The sequence below is a fragment of the Perca fluviatilis genome, chromosome 17, assembly GCF_010015445.1.
Source record: "Perca fluviatilis chromosome 17, GENO_Pfluv_1.0, whole genome shotgun sequence".
Lineage (NCBI taxonomy): Eukaryota > Metazoa > Chordata > Actinopteri > Perciformes > Percidae > Perca > Perca fluviatilis.
In genome coordinates, this window is record NC_053128.1 from 34,552,319 (window position 1) to 34,555,380 (window position 3,062).

The window sequence follows — 3,062 nt, forward strand, 5'->3', positions numbered from 1 at the left end:
CAGTAGTACTAGAACTATGGTGTGTGTCAGCTGTTGCTAGAGACATGGAGCTATTATCAGCCTAGTACTAGAACTATGGTGACTGTGTATCAACCTAGTACTAGAGACTATGGAGACTGTGTATCATCCTAGTACTAGAACTATGAGGTGACCTCTGTATCAACCCTAGTGTGTTGGAACTATGAGGTGATGTGTATCCAGCCTAGTACTAGAACTATGGTGACTGTGTATCAGCCTAGTACTAGAACTATGGAGACTGTGTATCATCTGATACTAGAACTATGGTGACTGTGTATCAGATAGGCGAGGCTTCATGGGTGTATCAGCCCTGAGTGTATTCAGAACTACTGGAACTGTGTATCAGCCTAGTACTAGAACTATGGAGGCATTATTATCAGCCTAGTAGAACTATGGTGACTGTGTATCAACTAATTACTAGAACTATGGTGACTGTATCAGCCTAATTACTAGAACTGTGGTTACTGTGTATAAGTCTAGTACTAGAACTATGGTGGAGGCTGTGTATCAGCTAGTACTAGAACTATGGTGACTGTGTATCCAGTCTAGTACTAGAACTATGAGCTGTGTGTAGCCTAATTACTAGAACTATGGTGACTGTGTATCAGCCTAGTACTTACTAGAACTATGGAGCTGTGTGTATCATCCTAGTACTAAGAACTATGGTGACACAATGTATCAGCCTAGTACTAGAACTATGGAGACTGTGTATCAGCCTAGTTAACAGAACTATGGTGACTATTAATATCAACCTAGTACTAGAACTATATGGTGACTGTGTATCCAGCCTAGTACTAAGAACTATGGTGACTGTGTATCAGCCTAAGTACTAGAACTATGGAGACTGTGTATCCAGCCTAGTACTAGAACTATGGAGACTGTGTATCAGCCTAGTACTAGAACTATGGAGACTGTGTATCAGCCTGGTACTAGAACTATGGAGACATGTATCAGCCCTAGTAGAACTATGGTGACTGTGTATCAGCCTGAGTATGGACATTATGGAACTGTGTATCAGCCTAGTACTAGAACTATGGTGGCTGTGTATCAGCCTAATTATGGGTCGAGGAACTAGTGAGCTATTAGTATCAGCCTAGTACTAGAACTATGGTGACTGTGTATCAGCTGGTGCACTAGAACTATGGTGACTGTCGATCTAGTACTAGAACTATGAGGTGACTGTGTATCATCCACAGTACTAGAACTATGGTGACGTGTATCATCAGCTGGTACTAGAACTATGGTGACTGTGTATCAGTCTAGGAAGGGATGTTTTTTACTGTCAGTGTAAAGTCAATGTTTTCTTTATATCTAGTGACAGTGATCATGTCGTTAGAGGTCAGCTAAGTACGATAACTTATCTAGATCTAGAAAATACTAAGGCATCATGCTAGGCATCATGCTGACATCATGCTAGCTATATGCTAGCTATATGCTAGCTATGTGCTAACTGCCAGTACCACCTGTGGAAACCCCCTTTAAACTTAGCTCCTGAGATGGTTTGAGTTTTGTTAGTTACACACAAAGCTAACTGGCTATGAAGTTGGCACAATGGTATGCTAAGCGGGATTAATGCGTTAAGCCAATGGCAACCGACGTGGTTGTGAGGAAACTAACCACGACAGCTAATGCGTTGTCATGGTGCGATGTCTTTATTTCAAACATCGATGCAGATTGACCTACTTTTAGCAGCAGAGGTTGATTGTGGGCGGAAACATATACTGTAAATGATTGGTATGAAAATACTGCCGATTACTTAAAGTTGTTGCTGGCTATTTCTGCCATGATTAGCTAATCCCTTATGTGCATAAATTACGAAGGCTAACTATAGCCAGTTAGCTCTGTGTGTGTAATGTTAAAAAAAACTATTTAAGTAGGAGGCGAGAAGCAATATTTCCTTCAATAAAAGTATGATACAAAAGGAGCACTAGCATACATAGTGCAGCTCCGAAGTATTTAATATTTTAGTGTATTTTTTATATTTTTAAATATATTTAATGATGAATATATTTAATATATTTAATATATTTAATATTTTGAATATTTGAATATATTTTAATATTTTGAATATATTTTTTATATTTTGATTGTATTTTTATATATTTTTGAATATATTTTATATTTTTGAATATATTTTATGGTAAATATATATTTTATATTTTGAATATATTTTTATATTTTTAAATATATTTTATATTTTTAAATATATTTATATTTTTTGAATATATTTTATATTTTGAATGGTATTTTTATATTTGATTGTATTTTATATTTTAAATATATTTTATATTTTGAATATATTTAATATTTTTGAATATTTTATATTTTTGAATATATTTTATATTTTTGATTGTATTTTATATTTTGAATATATTTTATATTTAAATATATTTTTATATTTTGAATATATTTTTATATTTTAAATATTTTTATATTTTAAATATATTTAATATTTTGAATATATTTTTATATTTTTGAATATATTTTATAGTTATTTTGAATATAACATATTTTGATTGTATTTTATATTTTAAATGGTTGTCTGAATATATTTTATATTTTGAATGTTACATATTTTGGAATATATTTTATATTTTTGATTGTATTTTATATTTTTGAATATATTTCATATTTATTTTGAATGTATTTTGTATTTTGAATATATTATTTTATATTTTTGAATATATTTTATATTTTGAATATATTTTATATTTTGATTGTACTTTATATTTTTAATATATTTTATATTTTGAATGTATTTTGTGTATTTTAATATATTTTATATTTTGAATGTATTTTATATATTTTGAATGTATTTTTGTATTTTGAATATAATTTATATTTTTGAATATATTTTATATTTTGATTGTATTTTTATATCTTGCATGTATATTTTGAATTTTGATTGTTTCTTCAGGTACACTCTAACAGGTGATTAAGGAGAGTAGGGACAAGGAGAGGAGGAGAGGAGGAGGAGGAGGAGAGGAAAGGGGCAAGGAGAGAGGAGAAAGGGAGGAGAGGAGGAGAGGAGCAGCCGTGGCACC